We start from the raw sequence: 20,904 nt of genomic DNA on the forward strand, positions 1-20,904 counted from the left end.
AAAAAAACAAGCTACCCGCACGTTTCTGCTGGAGCAGCCTATCCATATACAAGGTGGAGTTCCATCGCGTCGGGCAGTCACAAATCAGACGTCTGACGGGCAGGTTGTGTCGCCGCTGAATGTTAGCAAGGCGAGCCATAGCCGTGTAAGATCTTCTGAAATGGCCAGAGATTTCCCTGGCTTGCCGCAAGACGTTCTGAACCCCGGGGTATCTGGCAACAAATCACTGCATGACTAAGTTCAGGACGTGTGCCATGCACGGCACATGTATCATTTTGCCCTGTTTCAGCGCGCTCAGCAGATTGGCACCGTTGTTGCACACCACTTTACCAACTGTCAAATTGAGTGGGGTTAGCCACTGATCTACCTGTGAACGCAATGCTGAAAGGAGTGCAGGACTCGTGTGGCTGTTGGCTTCCAGGCACAACAGACGCAGCACAGCATGGCAACGTCTCACCTGGCACGTCGAATAGGTTCTGGGGAATCGGATCTTGGGGGGCGCAGCAGTAGAGACGGTAGCAGCGGAAACTGGAGGAGTCAGCCGAGGAGGAGAGGGAGGATGGAGTAGGAGGAGGAGAAGAAGCAGCAGGCCTGCATGCAATCCGTGGAGGTAACACCAAATCTACACGGGTGCCACGAGTTGCATGCTTGACGGCCGTCAAAAGGTTCACCCAGTGGGCAGTAAAAGTTATGTACCTTCCCTGCCCGTGTTTGCTACGTTAGACCTTGTGTCTGTGGTCAGATGTATCTTGACACATTCACTGCGTGCCAGAGATACATTCACTTGCCACTGAACAAGGCCATATAGTTCTGGGATGCCCTTCTGGGAGAAATATTTCGTTCCTGGGACCTTCCATTGCGGTGTTCCAACGGTCACAAATTTTCGAAAGGCCTCCGAGTCCACCAAGTTATATGGCAGTAGTTGGCGGGCTAGCATTTCCGACAAGCCAGCGGTCAGCCGTTTTGCAAGAGGGTTATCCGGCATCATCATCTTTTTATGCTCGAACATTTGGGCCACGGAAACCTGCCTTTTTGCCAGTTAAATTTAAGGACGGTGGAAGGTGGAGCGGAGGACAATTGGGAGGAGAGAGGAGAAGGAGAAGAGGTTGGACGGTGAGCGCCTGGAGTGTGGCTTTGTGGGTTCTGACGGTGTTGCTCCCACTTGGATCGGTGATGGGAGGCCAGGTGACTTCTTAAGGCATTCATCCCTAGGTGAGTGTCTGGCTTACCGCGACTTATGCTTTGACAGCAAAGGCTGCAGATGGCAACACTATTGTCAGCAGCTGACACGTTAAAAAAAAGCCCACACTGCGGAGCCATGTGCCGGCATCCTGGGAGTGCCAGATGTGACCGTGCATGGTAGATGGCTCACTCCTGATATATTGGCAGTCTGCTTTCGCAATATGCAATGAAAGTTCTGCCTGCTTCTCCTCCCTATCTGCTGCTCCGTCTCTCCTCTCTTGTGGGCACCCACGTGACGTCCATCGACACATCATCATCGACGTCACCTTCCCCACCACTAACATTAGAGATCTCGGAGTAGGCAGCAACAGTGGGGACCAAACTGCTTGGGCTGATCTGGGTACTGTCGTCAGACTGCTGAGCGGCGGCCGTTGCTATCTCCTCTTCCTGATCCGATGCCAAGAATGGCTGCGCATCAAAAATGTCTTGGAATGGATCGAAAAATAATTCCTCTGACTAGAGCGGAGGGGATATGGTGGTGGTGGAGTTGGTGGTGGTGTCTTTGGGGGTGCACACTGCAGAGAGTGAAGAGGGTGCAGATAGAGAGGATGAGGAGGGTGCAGAAGCGGAAGACTGAGTGAGCCACTCAACCAAGTCTCGTGCGTCCTTTGACGTAATCGCATGCACCTTCTGCAACTTCCCACTTAGGCTCTGGCCTGGTGCTCCTGCCCGACCCCTACCACCCCTGAGGTACACCAGTTATAATTTTTTTTTCCAGTACTGTTTGTCACTGTGTGTAGCAGAGGGAACACAGCAAAACAGCAAACAAATGCTGCAGTACCCAAATACACTATAAAGAAAGTATATTGGTATATAACACCCCACTTCAGTCAGTTGTTTTGGGGGGCAACTGGTATATCACACCAGTTATAATAATTTTGTCCAGTACTGTTTGTCACTGTGTGTACCAGAGGGAACGCAGTAAAAAAGCAAACAAATGCTGCAGTACCCAAATACACTATAAAGAAAGTATATTGGTATATAACAGCCCGCTTCAATCAGTTGTTTTGGGGGGCGACTGATATATCACACCAGTTATAATTATTTTTTGTAATTGCGTTTGACACTGTGTAGCTGCAGTATCGCTGCAGAACCGCTCACCACCACTGCTGCACAATACAAATCCACTATAATATGCTTTCTATTTTAGAAAGTATATTATAAGTGTATTACACCCCTCTGTACTGCACCTATCAATAGTACACCTATACCAGTAATTAAAAGGACTTTTGTGGACCTATTAGCTAGCGTTTTGTGTCCCTAACAGTCTGTCCCTGCTCCACACAGCAACCTCTCCCTACACTGACAAAAGACTGAATGTAAAATGGTGGCCAGATCAGGTCTATTTATAGGAATCTGCCTGGCATGAACAGGCCTCTAGTAGCTACAGACAATGAGAAGACAAAGCTTCAAGATTACTTGAAGCCCAGGAGAGTCGCAAAGTTCATCAAGATTCAAACCATAACTACCAGCCCCTAGTCTCTTTGTCAGGGAAAGGATCATGAGTTCCTAGTCATCATAGATGGGAAGGAGGACATTCTGTGGTGCATGGAGATGGAAAGGGTCTTTGGATTCTCCCTGCACTGTACGGACGTCTCAGAAATTAACCGCTGCTCCCGACAGAAGCTCCTAGGAAGGTCATGCATCTATCCGCCCCGCTGAAAGATCATTTTAAAAGTGTGTGAAAGCCACACAGGGCCCCCACGCTGCAGATTTATCATGTAGACCCCAGATTTTATAATATTACATTATTATATAAAGAAAAGAAAAAATTAAGCCCCTTCGTCACCCGGCTCCCAAGTGCGATCAGCTACATCATCATCATCAAGTACTGTCGGCACGTCACTGATGTCCTCCTCACCGTCTCTGGGTCAGGAGCCTGACCGCTCGCAACACCAGCTCCCACGCCACTCTCCTCATCACCACTTGCCCTCCTAGTGGAGGAAGCGGCCGATGTCTCCTCCACATTTTGTCTGACCAGTAGCTGCTGACTGTCTTCTAGTACAGTAGCTCGTCCTCACTGTATAGTGGAGCTAAGCCCACAGCATACAATACTTTTCTGGCTCTGCGAACAGAAAAGGACAGAGGCAGGTTGAGGACAGGTCAGGGTACAGGGCCTGCTCCCAAGCTATGCCAACTAAGGGTTGTGTCTGATGAACCCACTGACTCTTGGCTGGGGGTGTCTGATGTCACTTGCGACGAAGTCAAAGATCGAATCAACCACTCAAGAACTGCTGGGTTGCTGGTCACGACTCGACCGCTAGCTGACACTGGGAGCTCAGGCCTCTCGAAGGGACCCCTGCTGCTACGGTCCCTTACTCTGCTGCGACCTCTGCCTGCGCCAGTAACAGTTATGCCTCTGCCACTCCCCTGTGCAGGGCCTGGCATTTCTCTGTCTGACATACTGTTAGATCAAATAAAAGAAATTAAAAGAAAATTAGAACACCCGAAAAGAGTCTGTAATTTTCTCATTTCACCACACAATGCTACTAAGCCCTTTTTTCCCAACAAATACACACCACAAAAGGCTTTACAACAGATAACTGCACAGCTGAGCGGAAAATATTTTTTTTCTTTTTCCGCTAATATACGCCAAAAAAGGCTTTATAACAGATAACTGCACCACAGATCGGCAAATATTTTTTTTCTTTTTCCGCTAATACACGCCACAAAAGGCTTTACAACAGATAACTGCACCGCTGAGCGGCAAATATATTTTTTTCTTTTTCCACTAATACACGCCACAAAAGGCTTTAGAACAGATAACTGCACCACTGAGCTGCAAATATATTTAACTTTTGCCACTGATACACAATAAAAAGGGCTGAAATTTTAGCACTTCACCACACAATAAGACCTTTTTTTCTCACTAATAAAAGCCCAAAAAAATGCATTAAAACATATAACTGCACCGCACAAAGTGAAAGCAAGAAGCTCAGGAACAAGATATGACCTATTATGCTGTGCAGCCAAAAAATTAGCAGATATCAATCCTCTGTGATGTGACAGCTCTATAAAAGCCACATCAAACGTGGGTATCACCATTTTACATTGAACTGAGCATAGGGAGAGACGTGGCAGGTGCTATGGACAATGTTTTTGCAATCTTTTAATCGTAGAATATTTGATAGGGACAGTGCAGGGACAGTGTAGGGAGATCATAGGCACAGTTTTCAGACACTGCAGGGAGAGCATAGGGAGACTGCAAGGACAGTGCAGGGACAGTGCAGGATCAGTGTAATTGTCCTGTGCATCTTGTTATTCTGCTGTCATTCACTCTAAATCTGTTCTGTTATACTGTACACAGACTTACTGTGCATCAGACTCATTATCAACAGGCGGTATAAAATATTGGCGCGTTCACCTACTTCATCTGCTATGCAATTAATTATTAATCTATTTTGTTATACATAGACTTAGTATACATCAGACTCATTGTCAACAGGGGGTCTAATATATAGGCGCATTTACCTATTTCATCTGCTATGCAATAATGAATAATTAATCTGTTTTGTTATATATACACGTACTGTCCATCAGACTCAATGTCAATAAGCAGTCTAATATACACTCACCTAAAGAATTATTAGGAACACCTGTTCTATTTCTCATTAATGCAATTATCTAGTCAACCAATCACATGGCAGTTGCTTCAATGCATTTAGGGGTGTGGTCCGGGTCAAGACAATCTCCTGAACTCCAAACTGAATGTCAGAATGGGAAAGAAAGGTGATTTAAGCTTTTTTGAGCGTGGCATGGTTGTTGGTGCCAGACGGGCCGGTCTGAGTATTTCACAATCTGCTCAGTTACTGGGATTTTCACGCACAACCATTTCTAGGGTTTACAAAGAATGGTGTGAAAAGGGAAAAACATCCAGTATGCGGCAGTTCTGTGGGCAAAAATGCCTTGTGGATGCTAGAGGTCAGAGGAGAATGGGCCGACTGATTCAAGCTGATAGAAGAGCAATGTTGACTGAAATAACCACTCGTTTGAACCGAGGTATGCAGCAAAGCATTTGTGAAGCCACAAAATGCACAACCTTGAGGCGGATGGGCTACAACAGCAGAAGACCCCACCGGGTACCACTCATCTCCACTACAATTAGGAAAAAGAGGCTCCAATTTGCATGAGCTCACCAAAATTGGACTGTTGAAGACTGGAAATATGTTGCCTGGTCTGATGAGTCTCAATTTCTGTTGAGACATTCAAATGGTAGAGTCCGAATTTGGCGTAAACAGAATGAGAACATGTATCCATCCTCTGATGGCTACTTCCAGCAGGATAATGCACCATGTCACAAAGCTCGAATAATTTCAAATTGGTTTCTTGAACATGAAAATGAGTTCACTGTACTAAAATGGCCCCCACAGTCACCAGATCTCAACCCAATAGAGCATCTTTGGGATGTGGTGGAACGGGAGCTTCGTGCCCTGGATGTGCATCCCTCAAATCAACTGCAAGATGCTATCCTATCAATATGGGCCAACATTTCTAAAGAATGCTATCAGCACCTTGTTGAATCAATGCCACGTAGAATTAAGGCAGTTCTGAAGGCAAAAGGGGGTCCAACACCGTATTAGTATGGTGTTCCTAATAATTCTTTAGGTGAGTGTATACTCACGTTTACCAATTTAATCTGCCGTGCCATTAATAATAATCTGTTCTGTTATACATAGACTTACTGTGCATCAGACTCATTGTAAACAGGGCATCTAAAATATAGCCAGGTTTATCTAGTTCATATGCTGCACCATTTATACTTAATCTGTTCTGTTATAGATCGACTTACTATGCATCAGACTCATTGTCAACAGTCGGTCTAATATATAGGCACATTTTCCCATTTCATCTGCTGCGCAATTAATAATTGATCTGTTCTCTTATACATAGAATTACAATCAGACTCAACAGGGTGTCTAATATATAGGCATGTTTATCTAGTTCCTCTTCTGCGCCATTTATACTTAATATGTTCTGTTTTACATAGACTTACTGTTCATCAGACTTAGGGGCATATTTATTAAGACTGGCGTTTTAGACGCCGGTCTTAATAAACCCCTAAGCTGGTGGTGGATCTGCTGGAGTTATGAAGAGGAGCAGGCCTCTTGATTACTTTGGCCGATCCACAGCTGCTTCTAAATGTAAAACAGCTTCCTGCTTGCTGCTGGTTTGCCATAGACATAGCAGCAGCGAGCAGGAAGAGAGAAGGGAGATGGCATGTACACAATGTGCATGCCTTCTGGGCGTACAACTGATCGGCGGGAGTGTCAGATGTCGGACAATCTGATATTGATGACTTATCCTGAGGACAGGTCATCAATATTAAAAGCCTGGAGGATCCCTTTAATCTGTTACATTACTGATTCTGTTACTGTATATTATGGCTAACAGACAGTTGCCTGGGCCCTCAAAAGGAACGGGCAGTGGCAAAAATAATGCTGTAGCCAGCATAAATAGCAGCAGAATAAACAGTGGTGCTAACATCAGCCACAAGCCATATCTGCCACTGTCACCCACCGGTCGTGTTTTGACCAACAATCCAGATGTATTGGAATAGTTGAATCACTCTTCAACATCATCTCAGGTGACAACAGATACACAAAGCCAGGAATCAGTGGGTTCCTCTGACATCACACTTAGTTGGCATGCCCCAGGAACAATCTTTGTGCCCTCATCTGTCCTGCAACTTCCTCTTACTTTTGTTGCTCCTTCTGCTTGAAAATTAATGCATGCTGCCGGCTGTGCTCTCCTTTTCAGCGAGGATTAGCTTAGCGAGGACAGTCAACAGCTACACGCCAGCACAGATTTGGAAGAGAGGTCTGCTGCATTCTCCCTTAGGCATGCAACTTGCAATGATGACATTCGGGTGGGAGCATGTGTTGCGAACAGTTAAGACGTGGCCATGAGACTGGTGAGGGTGACATAATTGATGGCCAGACAGTAGTAGATGATGATGTAGCTGATTGTACATGGGAGACGGGGGAAGAGGGGGCATCATCATCATCAGGGGGAAACAGTGGGATATCTGGAGCCAAATGTGCCCCGGGAAGGCTTTTTTGTTACTCAGGAGCCTACCTGTCAAGAAACAATTAGCGGTGTAAAGGTTCAAAAAGACAGTGGCAGGCAGTCAGCTTGAAGTGGTGGGGGTAAAATGCCATACTCGGCAGTGTGGGAATTGTTTATCAACTCTCTGGAGGACATTATCGTGGGGGTATGCAGAATATTTTGGCTGAAGGTGAAGTTTGGTCAGGGTGCTAATGTTGACACCACAGCCTTGCATCAACAGATGGAGCATCACCTGGGATGGGAAAACCATGCCACTAATGTAGAGGTACAGTGCTGCATCTCCCAGCAGCCCACGCTCCTTCTCCAGCGATTTGGGCTCCTCAACCTCAACAGAAGGAAGCTGTCTATTGCTCCTTATGCACCTCCTCCTCTTCCTCCTACTCCTCTTCATATGTTTTAACAGCAATCAATCACCGAGGCAATGGCAAAGAGACAACAATATGCATGCATTAATCCAATAATGCAGAAGCTGAATGTGCACCTGGCCAAGTTGCTGGTACTACCTTCCTTTCCATATCTTGAATGTTTTTAGAGAACTGATAGCTTGTGCCCACCCAAGGTGGAGAATACCAAGACGTCATTACTTCTCTAAAAAATCTGTACCAGCTCTGTACAAATATGCTGAGCAAAAGGAGGAACAGTCTGGTACAGTTCAAGTCAACGCTGACATATGGAGCTATAACTATAGTCAAGGACAATAAATGTCCTTTACAGCACACTGAGTAAATGTGATTCCGGCCCAGAAACACCACCAACTTGGCCAGGTGACGACAATGCCACCTCCACTTTGTAATTGCTGGATTTCTGCGCCAATATCCTTCTCTGACTCAGCTAATATTGAGACATCCTTTGGAGTCAGTTGGTCGCTGCTTACGTGGCCCATTGCCCATCCTCGCAAAGGTCTAACTGGGGGTATCCTCTGAACTCACGCTCCACTGTCATGACTGCTGGAGGGGGACAGGAGCAGCACCAGCTCCATCAGCAGCAACTTGAGTCTCTGATTAGCACTTTTTTTTCACCCACCTACTGAAGAAACCACCCAGCAGCAGCAGGACATGGACCAGAATCTGAACCAGCAGGTGGTGGCATACTTGGACTAAACCCTGTCTCTACAGATCCCCTGGATTACTGGGCAGTAGAGTTGAGCGAACACCTGGATGTTCGGGTTCAACGAGTTCGGCCGAACTTCACAAAAAAGTTCGAGTTCGGGACCCAAACTTGAGCCGAACTTGACCCAAACCCGAACCTCATTGAAGTCAATGGGGATCCGAACTTTGGAACACTAAGATGGCTTTAAAAAAGTCATGTAATGGGATAGAGGGCTGCAAATGGCAGCAAAATGTGGTTAAGAGCATGACAGGTACTCTGCAAACATATGTGCACCTGGCCAAGTTGGCCAAGGAAAATGACCTCAAATAACATAAAATACGTAAAAAAATTTATAATAATCTTGATCTAGGAGGAGGAGGTTCATATGGAGTAGGAGGTTAAGGAGGCGGTGGATGTGGCGGTGTAGGTTTAAGCGGCGGTGGAGGAGGAAAAGGTAGCCAACACTGGTTTTTGTTTTTTATTTTATTTTATTTTTTGTTTAAACTTGGGTAGACCCCAAAACATTGGGAAACATAAAAAATAAAGCAAAGAGAATGTGCGCTGGAGTACAACAATGGCAGGGTGAGGCCGGTATACATGTCTATTCTGCACAAGATATGGACAAGTCCTATGGGATCCCTGCCTGGTTCATTTTAATGAACGTAAGCTTGTCCACATTGGCTGTGGACAGGCGGCTGCGCTTCTCTTTGATAACCCCCTCCTGCCGTGCTAAACAAATGTTCAGACAATACACTGGCTGCAGGGCAGGCGAGCACCTCCAAGGCGTAAAGGGCAAGCTCAGGCCATGTGCCCAATTTGGAGACCCAGAAGTTGAAGCAGGCAGACCCATCAGTCAGTACGTGTAGGCTTGTGCACACATACTGCTCCACTATGTCACACGTTCCCCTGATGTCCACGATCCAATTGGATATCTTCCCTATCAACTTTCAATGTTCTTTTATGCTCCTACCATGGTGATCACGTGTAACGGGGAATCAGGGTTTCATGCCTGAGAGGGAGCCTAAGAAAGGGACACCACATCCAAGGGCAGGGGCGTAACTAGAAGTGACTGGGCCCCACAGCAAATTTTTGTAAGGGCCCCCCCCAGCGCGCTTTGCACCTCCCTCCTCCTGTGTAAACCCCACTCCTTTGGCAAGTCACGATTTAGACCAGACCAGGCTCCCACGCCATCCTTTTCCTATATAATTTGTATAACACCGCCCCCCCCCGCTGATCAACAGTTTGAAGAGAAAGCAGCGCATACAAGCACTGCCTTCTCCTCATTGTTTGCCTGCTTGCCCTCGTAACTGCATTCACTTCAATGGGACAGCTCCTTCCTGTCCAAGTGAGTAGTAGGGTAATGTCCCATAGAAGTGAATGTGGATGCCATAGTAGCAATTAGGCTGCTCTTCACTGCAGTTGGTAAGCAGGTTAACAATGAGGAGAAGGCAGCGCTTGTATGGATAGGTCATGAATAGAAAAAAAAACAGACAAAGCCTTTAAGGAGATTCTCTTAGTAGTCTGCTGCTGCCCTCTTCCAACACCCTGCACATTCCAAGTCCAAATCCCATATAGCTTGGCGGCCAGTGCCGGATGCCACGGAAGTCCATCCTTCTCCTCCTCTAATTTTACTAAGATGTAGAGGCTGAGAAGGAGACACTCGGGTCCACAGCTCTAAAGCCAGCCGTACTCACCCTCGTTGGGATCTTTCTCACTGGACTGCAGTTTTCACTGATGTGCTCTTCTCCTCTTCAAGTTCTGGCGACGCACTGCTCCAAGCAATAAAATCTAGAAGGTAGAAAAAAATATTTTGTAATATACTATTAGAAGAAATATACTATTAGAAGAAAACAAAGAAAAACTATATATATGTGGTATCTGCCAGATTCATACTGACCTGAAGAATCAAGATCACAAGTAAAAAAACAAAAACTATAGAACTTTGGTAAAATTTTATTTTTTCCACTTCCCACTACATTTTATGCAATATTAAATGGTTGCGTTGGAAAGTACAACTTGTCCTGCTAAAAACAAGCCCTCATACAACTATGCTAATGGGGGAAAAAAAGTTTAGGCTCTGGGAAGGCAGAGAGCACAAAACGAAAATGCAAAAGGAAAAAAAGCCTCTGGGGTAGAAGGGGTTAAAATAAAACCTTTCAGAAAAATACTTTTTTCTTTGCATCACCATTTTCTGATATCCATAATTTTTTCATATTTCTGTCTACAGAGCTTTATGAGGGCATTTATGTGGGTGAACTGTAGTTTTTATTGGTACCATTTTTGGGGTGTGTGCAATTTTTTGATCATTGTTAGGGCCCATGCACACAACAGTATGCCCTCCGAGACATACAGTCCATGAGCGAGCTGCGAGCCATATGTCCCAGAGCAGCAATGATTGTGTGCACAGGAGCGCACAGCATCATAGGTTAATTGCGCATTGGGCTGCGCGCGAGACTACTGTCCCATAATCATACGTTTTAGTAATCTACGAAGCTGTGCGCTCCCGTACACACGGTCAATGCATCTCAAGGACCGAATGTTTCAGAGGGCGTATGGTCGTGTGCATGGGCCCTTATTACGTGTGAGTGTTGGGGAGGAGGGGGGGTTAGGCTACTTTCACACTAGCGTTCGGAGCGGATCCGTCTGATGTTTCATCAGACGGATCCGCTCCGATAATGCAGACGTTTGCATCCGTTCAGAACGGATCCGTCTGCATTATTACTTAGAAAATTTTCTAAGTCAGAAAGTAGCCTGAGCGGATCCGTTCAGACTTTACATTGAAAGTCAATGGGGAACGGATCCGCTTGAAGATTGAGCCATATAGTGTCATCTTCAAGCGGATCCGTCCCCATTGACTTACATTGTAAGTGTGGACGGATCCGCTCGCCTCCGCACGGCCAGGCGGACACCCGAACGCTGCAAGCAGCGTTCAGGTGTCCGCTCACTGAGCGGAGCGGAGGCTGAGCGCTGGCAGGCGGATGCATTCTCAGTGGATCCGCCTCCACTGAGAATGCATTGGGGCCAGACGGATGCGTTCGGGGCCGCTCATGAGCCCCTTTAAACGGAGTGCACGAGCGGACACACCGAACGCTAGTGTGAAAGTAGCCTTATGGTCACCAAAACCATGTTTTTAGTATTTTTTATATTTTAATAGTGAAGACTTTTTTTTGTTTTGTTTATTTATCTTTATATAAAATGTCTATAGCTTGCAGTACATGGCAGCCTCCCCTTTCTGCCCGCAGTTCTGCCATGTACTAGTGGTTATTATGGCACATATAAGCGCACACCCTCTGCATATATAAAAGCAATAAAATAAGCAGTAGTAGATGGCAGAACAGCAAGCAGGGGGGCACAGGTCAGGGCGGCACAGACAAGGGCCTGGGGGAGGGGGGCACAGACAAGGGCCGGGGGCACAGCCCACAGGCCAGGGAGGCGCAGATAAGAGCCAGGGAGGTGCACACAGGGGCCAGGGGCGCAGACAAAGGCAGGGGGGCACAGATAAGGGCCAGGGCCCAGGGGTTCAGACAGTGGCCAGAGAGGCGCAGACAGTTGCTAGAAATGTATGGGCCCCAGCCAGAGCAAATTTATGAATGCCCAGAGCAACTTCCCCACAACCCCTCCCTCAGCAGCGGCTTGTAAGACGCCTACACTCACCACACAACGTCGGACGTCCCACTCACTCAGTAGTTATTCCCCCCTTAGTACCCCTAAACAGTAGTTATTATGCTCTATTATTTCCCCTTCACAGTAGTTGTGCTCCCAGCCTCCCTTATTGCCCCCACACAGTAAAATGTTGTTATTATTATTCCCCAAGGCCAATTCCATTAGTGTCCACAACTCCACACACTAGTAATGCCAAGCAATGCCCCTTTATTGCCCCAGGCCCAGCCCCCACAGTAGCAATATTCCATTAGTACCTCAGTCACAAAGTAGTTACAACTTACTAACTAGTAGTAGTAGTACCACTACCACACTCACACTCTGGCTTTGGGCTGGGCGCTGGACCGCTGGTGCTGGTCTCAGACTCTCAGACTCAGTGCTCGTCTGCCTCTGCCGTCTTCTTCTCTACTGCTGCCTGCAGCTCCTGTCCTCCTGCTCCTGGCTGTTTTCTCCCGCCTTCTGTGACCTGACCGCTGACCTGTCAGGCTGTGACTGTCACTCACTTGCTGCTCCCTGCGTCTGAATCATTCATCAGTATGTGGGCGGGACTACAGCCTGCACGCTGCGCAGACTTCAGGACAGGAGACAGTAAGATAAGATTAGAAAGAATAAAGACAAAGAGCATGATCCGATCAACATATTTACGGGGGGGGCGCCGCCGCCGCTGCGCCTGCTGTGAATCCAGGGGCCCTGATGAGAATCGATCCTTTTAATTAACTATTTAAGTTGAAACTGTCACACAAGCTGGGTGCCGGGCCCCTTGGCAGCCCAGGCCCCGAAGCAGCCGCTTACCCTGCTTCCCCGGTAGTTACGCCACTGTCCAAGGGAGGTCAATGGATGAAATGTGTTTGAGCGGAAATGTGGGACAAGTTTTTAAAAGCGGAAGCATCCAAGTAAAGGAGGTGGCGCGCAGCAATTACCCACTCCCGACTCGGGGAGGTAGTGACGATAAATAACAATACAGGACTCTTAAGATCCCCTGTTATTGTAATGATTAATTAAAAATTACAGGGAATGTCACTGGGGCATTTTGGATTTGGAAACATTAGACAGGAGAGGCCCTGCTGCCGCTTTGTTAACTCTAGATAACTTCTGCCGGATCGCACGTCCCCGTGATGTCCACGATCCAATTCGATATCTTCTCTATCAACTTTCGATGTTCTTTTATGCGCCTACCATGGTGATCACTGATAACCGGGAATCAGGGTTCCAGGCCGGAGAGGGAGCCTGAGAAAGGGATACCACATCCCAGAGAGGTCAATGGCTGAAATGTGATCGAGCGGAAATGTGGGACAAGTTATTGAAGCAGAAACATCCAAGTAAGGCAGTAGGCGCGCGGCAATTACCCACTCCCGACTTGGGGAGGTAGTGACGATAAATAACAATACAGGACTCTTAAGATGCCCTGTTATTGGAATGATTAATAAAAAATTACAGGGAATGTCACTGGGGTATTTTGGATTTGGAAACGTTAGACAAGAGAAGCCCTGCTGACGCTTTGTTGATTCTAGATAACTTCTGCCTGATCGCACGTCCCCGTGACGTCCACAATCCAATTGGATATCTTTTGATGTTCTTTTATGCGCCTACCATGGTAAACACGGGTAACGGGGAATCAGGGTTCCATGCCACAGAGGGAGCGTGAGAATGGGATACCACATCCAAGGGCGGTCAATGGCTGAAATGTGATTGAGCAGAAATGTGGGACAAGTTGTTAAAGCGGAAGGATCGAATGAAAGGAGGGGGCACGCGTCAATTAAAGATGAATTTTAGAAATTTAAGTCCCTGTCACCTATGCAGAGCAGGTGTTTTTCATCTGCAAAAATGGGTTAATGTCACCCACCAATGGAACAAACGATTTTTAAAAATTTCGGTCCCTGTCAACTATGCAGAGCAGGGGTTTATTCACGGCAAAACTGGGTTCATGTCAGCCACCAATTGAACAGACGATTTTACAAAAATTTGTTCCCTGTCACCTATGCAGAGCAGGGGTTTGTATACGGCAAAAATGGTAAAATGTCAGCTGAGAATGTAACAGACAATTTTTTGAAATTTAGGTCCCTGTCACCTATGCAGAGCAGGGGTTTTTATTCACGGCAAAAATGGTAAAATGTCACCCAAGAATGTAACAGACGCTTTTGCACCCTGCTCCCTCTTCTGCTGTACTGGTGCCTCTGTTCGACCACCGCCTCTTCCTCCAAACTGCACACGTCAATCACATGACCTTGATTTCATGTGGGGTCTAATACCTCATCATTCTCCACATCATCTTCCACCCACTCTTTACCCCTTCCCTCCTTGTCGGTCTGCAGATTGCAGAAAGCCGCAGCAGTTGGCACCTGTGTTTCGTCATCATCAGAAACGTGCTGCGGTGGTCTTCCCATGTCCTCATCCTGAAACATAAGTAGTTGGGCATCAGTGCACTCAATCTCTTCCACTTCTGGTGTCGATGGCCTACAGAAACCCTGCCAGCAGAGTCATCAAAAAGCATAAGAGACTGCTGCATGACTTGGGGCTCATTTGCAAGGGGGTGAGTTAAAACACAGATGGCCATGGGCTGTAGGTGCCAACTCTGATCTTTCAGCAAGGGACTGGGTGGGAGACAATGTGAAGGAATTGGAGGCACTGTCAGCCACCCAATCTACTTTCGCCTGTACTTATTCTGGCCTCACCATTCGTAGAGCTGCATTTGGCCCTATCAAATAACGCTGAAGATTCTGTTGACTACTCGCACCTGAGGAAGGTGTTTCATTTGTGCGTGTAGCTGGCACAGATCAACCACGTACTCTCCCTGCACCAGGAGCTCCACCAACACCAGCAGCACCAGGACAATTAGGTTCACTGACAGTAAGTCAGTGCCGGTGTCATAAAGAGGAAAAAAAAATCTTGACCGGCAAATTTTATACAATAAAAAAAAAAATGTTCATTTGTCATCCAACAATGTAACAGCAGTATTGACTGGTTGTATTGGACTGTCAGAAATGCAGCAAAGGCCGCCAATGTAGTATCTTGCACAAAATGGGTGCTTTTTTTTAATACCAGAATATAACAGGAGTATCTAACGCTTGTATTGGACTGTCACAAATGCAGCAAAAGCCGCAAAGGTACTTTATGGAAAAAAAATATGATTTTTTCACCCACAGTTAAACAGATGGATTTGCTGGTTTTATTTCACTATCAGATTTGCAGTCCAGGCCACAAAGGTACTTTTTTGCAAATAAAAAGTGATTTTTTTTTTTTCACCCACAGTGAAAGAGATGGATTTACTGATTCTATTTCAAAATCAGATTTGCAGTGCAGGCCACAAAGGTACTTTATGGGGAAAAAAATATGATTTGTTTCACCCACAATTAAACAGCTGGATATAACTGATTTTCTTTCACTATCTGAAATGCAGTGCAGGACGCAAATATTATTTTTAACAAAATAAAATAAAATTGTGTCCCCACAGAATCTAACAGATGGATTTACTTGGATTGCACTTTACAGAAAAAATTGTGAATATGTCACCCCCTGGTCCCTGAACTAACAGACGGATTCCCTATAATACTTTCCCTTCCCCTGACACATATGCAGTGCAGGTGCGCTTAAATAAATGGGTATATGTTGCACACTGAACTAAAAGAACAGGGCTAAATTATTGTCCCTGGCACATATGCAGTGCTGGTGCACTGAACTTGCACAAAATGGCCGCCGACGCCCACCTAGCTAACAGACGGATAAAACTTATTTTTCTGTGTCACTGGGCTCAGGGCAGGGTACAAAAATGTTGCATTGCACCCACAAAACAAAATTGCTGTAGATTGCATAGTTAATAACAACAAGTTGTGATGTGATATCAGATAGATTCTATCCTATTCTCTCCCTCACAGCAGCAGCATCCTATCCCTGCACTAGTAAGAGCAGAATGACATGCAGTGCTACGTGACCCAAGCTTATATAGAGGCTGGGTCACATGCTGCACTGGCCAATTACAGCCATGCCATTAGTAGGCATGGCTGTGATGGCTTCTAAGGGCACACGAGTTAAACGCTTGATGATTGGCTGCCCTGCAGCCTTTCAAAAAGCGTCATTAAATCGCCGAACACTCGAAACTGAACTTTTACTGAAATGTTCGGGTTCAGGTCCAGGGTCTAAAAATGATAAAGTTCGGTACGAACCCGAACTTTACAGTTCGGTGTCGCTCAACCCTACTGGGCAGCAAAACTTGAATTACGGCCTTAACTGGCTGAGATTGCCCCGTGTAAGCTTTTCTTCAGGGCAGGCGTTTAGTGCGGTGAGTGGCATAGTTGCCTCAACACAAAATGTTGAGAGATCAGTCTTTTTTAAAGATGAATCAGGCCTGGATTAACCAGGATTTCCAGGAACCAGTGCCTGATACAATAGACTAGATCATTCTGTCAGTAATGATCTGACTGTATGTAGTGTGCTGCCACACCACAACATTGTGACAAATGTCACGTTACTTCTGCCCATGTTCTTCTGCCACTATTCTGATGCTGTCACCCGCCTAATGCCACTCGCCTGCTGTGTCTACTGCCATCTGTCCATACTGTGATCTCCCACCATCTTGTGCTTTTATTGCCACTGATGTTGTTCCCCTCCCCACTGTTTCAGGGCCAGTATTGTGATTCTTCATGCTGTTGCCACCCTTACCAGTCTGTTCTGGGACCACTATTGTGACTCTTCATACTGTTGCAAACCTCACCAGTCTGTTACGGGGCCACTAGTTTCCCTGTTTGGCCGTGTGGCATATACTTTATTCTAAAACTTAGTAGGATTTGTATAATTTTGTGCCTATGTTGATTGATTAACCTTGCCCATTGTATGATTATTAGAGATGAGCGAATCGAAGCTGACAAGATGGAATTCGATCCGAATTTCAGGAAAAATTTGATTCGCAATGAATGTGAATTTCCTCGCGCTTCATGGTTACGAATTACATTTTTCATAAAATGGTGGCTAAACGTGTGAGGACTGAGGACATGGGGCAAGGAACTCTGAGAAGACGGGATCACCCAGAGTGTCATGCCTGCATGCAGCCAATCAGCAGCCAGCCAGCCCTGTGATGTTATAGCCCTATAAATATGGCGGCCATCTTAGAGTCAGACATTTTCCAGCATTCAGAGTGAAGGGGCAGACATGCGAAGGCGCTAGGGACAGCATTTGGAAAAACCTGATTGTGGAAAAAAAAGACAAAAAAACGATTTATAAGTGCAGGGTAAGGATAAGGAGAAATCATTTCACAGCATCTTATTACAGGGAGAGACGTCAGAAGGTGCTAGGTAGAGATGGCCTTGTGGTTCGTTCGTCAATCATTTTGCGGTGAACTTTGCTCGTTCGCGGTTCTCCGAACATGCAAACATATGGCAATGTCCACCAGCACCATATTCTTTTGCATTGTGCCGAACTTTGACCCATGACACATCCATCAGGTGGGAAAGGACAGCCAATTAAGATGTTTCAGCACATGAACAAACCCACTACCCTATAAATAAACCTGATCTGGCAGACATTTTACATTCTGTTTTTTGCCAGTGTAGGGAAAGGTTGCTGTGTGGAGCAGGGACAGACTGTTAGGGACACCAAACGCTAGCTAATAGGGCCACAAAAGTCCTTTTAAGGACTGGTATAGGTGTGCTATCGATAGGTGTGAGATACTGAGGGGTGTGATATACTTATAATATACTTTCTAACATAGAAAGTATATTATAGTGCTTTTGTATTGTGCAGCAGTTGGGTACGGTTCTGCTAAGATACCGCAGCTAGATAGAGGGACAAACGTTACTGGAATAAATAATTGCAATTGGTTAGATATACCTGTTGCCCCCCCAAAAAAAACTGATTGAGGGGTGTGATAAACCTATAATATACCTTTTAACACAGAAAGTATATTATAGTACATTTGTATTGTGCAGCAGTTGTGTACTGTTCTGTTGAGATACCGCAGCTAGATAGAGAAACAAACGCTATTGGAATAACTACATCTAACTGTTGTGATATACCTGTTTCACCCCAATAAATATGATTAAGGGGATTGATATACCTGCTTCCACAAAATACTGATTAAGGGTTGTGATACACCGGCTTCCACAAAATATTGATTGAGGGGTGTGATACATCGGCTTCCACAAAATATTGATTGAGGCCTGCTTCCGCCAAATATTCATTACGGGGATAGATATACCGACTTACAGCAAAAAATCATTAAGGGGTTCTATATCCCTGTTTCCACAAAATACTGATAAAGGGAATAGATTTACCGGCTTCCACCAAATATTGATTGAGGCCTGCCATACACCAATTTCCACCAAATATTAAGGGGTATGAGATACCAGCCTCCAGCAAATAGTCATTAAGGGGTTCAATATACATGTTTCCACAAAATACTGATAGAGGGAATTGATATAACGTCTTCCATCAAATATTGATTTAGGACTGTGATACACCAGCTTCCACCAAATATTGATTAAGTGGTTCGATATATCAACTTCCAGCAGATACTCATTAAGGGGTTCAATATAACTGTATCCACAAAATACTGATAGAGGGGATTGATTTCCCAAATTCCACCAAATATTGATTGAGGCCTGCGATACACCAGCTTCCACCAAATTTTGATTAAGGGGGTTAATAAACCGGCTTCCAGCAAATACTGATTAAGGGGTTCTATGTACCTGTTTCCACAAAATACTGATAGAGGGGATTTACTATACCGACTTCCACAAAATGTTTATTGATGCCTGCGCTGCACTAGCTTCCACCAAATATTGATTAAGGGGTTTGATTTACCAGCTTCCAGTAAATACTCATTAAGGGGTACTATATAACTGTTTCCACAAAATACTGATAGAGGGTATTGATATACCGGCTTTCACCAAATATTGATTGAGGCCTGCGATACACCGGCTTCCACCAAATATTGATTAAGGGGTTTGATAAACCAGATTCCAGGAAATACTCAATAAGGGTTTCTATATACCAGTTTCCACAAAATATTGATAGAGGGTATTGATATACAAGCTTTCACCAAATATATATTGAGGCCTGCAATACACCGGCTTCCACCAAATATTGATTAAGGGGTTTGATATACCAGCTTCCAGCAAAAAATTATCATGCGGTTCTAAATTCCTGTTTTCACAAAATACTGTATTAACCACCTCAGCCCCCATAGCTTAAACACCCTTAATGACCAGGCCACTTTTTACACTTCTGCACTACACTAATTTCACCGTTTATTGCTCGGTCATGCAACTTACCACCCAAATGAATTTTACCTCCTTTTCTTCTCACTAATAGAGCTTTCATTTGGTGGTATTTCATTGCTGCTGACATTTTTACTTTTTTTGTTATTAATAGAGTTGAGCGAACACCTGGATGTTCGGGTTCGAGAAGTTCGGCCGAACTTCCCGGAAATGTTCGGGTTCGGGATCCGAACCCGACCCGAACTTCGTCCCAAACCCGAACCCCATTGAAGTCAATGGGGACCCAAACTTTTCGGCACTAAAAAGGCTGTAAAACAGCCCAGGAAAGAGCTAGAGGGCTGCAAAAGGCAGCAACATGTAGGTAAATCCCCTGCAAACAAATGTGGACAGGGAAATGAATAAAAATAAAAATAAAATAAATAGAAATTAACCAATATCAATTGGACAGAGGTCCCATAGCAGAGAATCTGGCTTCACGTCAGCAGAGAATCAGTCTCTTCATGCCATAGCAGAGAATCTGGCTTCACGTCATCCACCACTGTAACAGTCCATTGTCATATATTTAGGCCCCGGAACCCAGGCAGAGGAGAGAGGTCCCGTAACAGAGAATCTGGCTTCATGTCAGCAGAGAATCAGTCTGCATGTCTTAGCAGAGAATCATGCTTTACGTCACCCAACACTGGAACAGTCCATTGTCAGATATTTAGACCCAGGCAGAGGAGAGAGGTCCCGTAACAGAGAATCTGGCTTCATGTCAGCAGAGAATCAGTCTTCATGTCATAGCAGAGAATCAGGCTTCACGTCACCCACCACTGGAACATGCCACTGTCACATATTTAGTCCCAGGCACCCAGGCAGAGGAGAGAGGTCCCGTAACAGAGAATCTGGCTTCATGTCAGCAGAGAATCAGTCTTCATGTCTTAGCAGAGAATCAGGCTTCACGTCACCCACCACTGGAACAGGCCACTGTCACATATTTAGGCCCAGGCACCCAGGCAGAGGAGAGAGGTCCCGTAACAGAGAATCTGGCTTCATGTCAGCAGAGAATCAGTCTTCATGTTATAGCAGAGAATCAGGCTTCATGTCACCCACCACTGGAACAGGCCACTGTCACATATTTAGGCCCAGGCACCCAGGCAGAGGAGAGAGGTCCCGTAACAGAGAATCTGGCTTCATGTCAGCAGAGAATCAGTCTTCATGTCATAGCAGAGAATCAGGTTTCACGTCACCCACCACTGGAACAGGCCACTGTCACATATTTAGGCCCAGGCACCCAGGCAGAGGAGAGAGGTCCCGTAACAGAGAATCTGGCTTCATGTCAGCAGAGAATCAGTCTTCATGTCATAGCAGAGAATCAGGCTTCACGTCACCCACCACTGGAACAGGCCACTGTCACATATTTAGGCCCAGGCACCCAGGCAGAGGAGAGCGGTCCCGTAACAGAGAATCTGGCTTCATGTCAGCAGAGAATCAGTCTTCATGTCATAGCAGAGAATCAGGCTTCACGTCACCCACCACTGGAACAGGCCACTGTCACACATTTAGGCCCAGGCACCCAGGCAGAGGAGAGAGGTCCCGTAAGAGAGAATCTGGCTTCATGTCAGCAGAGAATCAGTCTTCATGTTATAGCAGAGAATCA

This window comes from Bufo bufo, chromosome 3 (assembly GCF_905171765.1).
Source record: "Bufo bufo chromosome 3, aBufBuf1.1, whole genome shotgun sequence".
In the NCBI taxonomy this organism is placed as follows: domain Eukaryota; kingdom Metazoa; phylum Chordata; class Amphibia; order Anura; family Bufonidae; genus Bufo; species Bufo bufo.